Genomic DNA, 1,014 nt, shown 5'->3' with positions numbered 1-1,014 from the left:
GCACTTCAGAAGACCAATATCTCACTTCACCAAATGAGTTAGTTTTTGATTTTGGTTTGAATGACATACTTATTTCATGAGGTAGGCATTTCAGAAGAACAAAAACTCAACTTCACCATATGATCCAACTTTTGATGCTGATTTTACTGAAATGCTTATTTCAGTGAGATAAGCAGTTCAGAAGACCAAAATCTGAACTTCACCGAATGTTTCAAGTTTTGATGTTGATTAGACTAATATGCTTATTTGAGTCAGTTTAGCACTTCAGAAGTCAAAAATCTCAACTTCACCAAATGACTTAATCTTTCATGCTGTTTCGACTGACATGCTTATTTCAGTGAGTTAAGCACTTCAGAAATCAAATATCTCACCTTCACCAAATTACATAATTTATGAGGCTGGTTGGTTTAAAATGCTGATTTCAGCGAGATGAGCACTTCAGAAGACCAAAATCTGAACTTCACCAAATGACTCAATTATTGATATTGGTTTGACTAACGTGCTTATTTCAGCGAGATAAGCATCTTAGAATATCAAAATATCAATTTCACCAAGACACTCAATTTTTTTTTGCTGATTTGAGTACAATGCTTATTTCAGCGAGATAAGCATATGCGAAGACTGAAATCTCAACTTCACCAAATGACTCAAGTTTTGATGTTGGTTTGACTAACATGATTATTTGAGAGAGATAAGCACTTCAGAAGTCAAAAATCTGAATTTCACCAAAGGACCTAACTTTGGACGCTGGTTGGACTAAAATGCTTATTTCAGTGAGATAAGCACTTCAGAAAACAAAAATCTCAACTTCACTTTCTGACTTAATTTTTGATGCTGTTTTGACTGACATGCTTATTTCGCTCAGACAAGCACTTCAAGAGAGCAATATCTCATTTCACCAAATGAGTTAGTTTTTGATTTTGGTTTGAATGACGTGCTTATTTCATGAAGTAAGCACTTCAGAAGAACAAAATCTCAACTTCACCAAATGACTCCACTTTTGATCTTGTTTTA

This window comes from Rhincodon typus, chromosome 50, assembly GCF_021869965.1.
Source record: "Rhincodon typus isolate 14 chromosome 50, sRhiTyp1.1, whole genome shotgun sequence".
In the NCBI taxonomy this organism is placed as follows: domain Eukaryota; kingdom Metazoa; phylum Chordata; class Chondrichthyes; order Orectolobiformes; family Rhincodontidae; genus Rhincodon; species Rhincodon typus.
The sequence above is the reverse complement of the archived record's forward strand: the minus strand, read 5'-3'. Positions refer to the sequence as shown.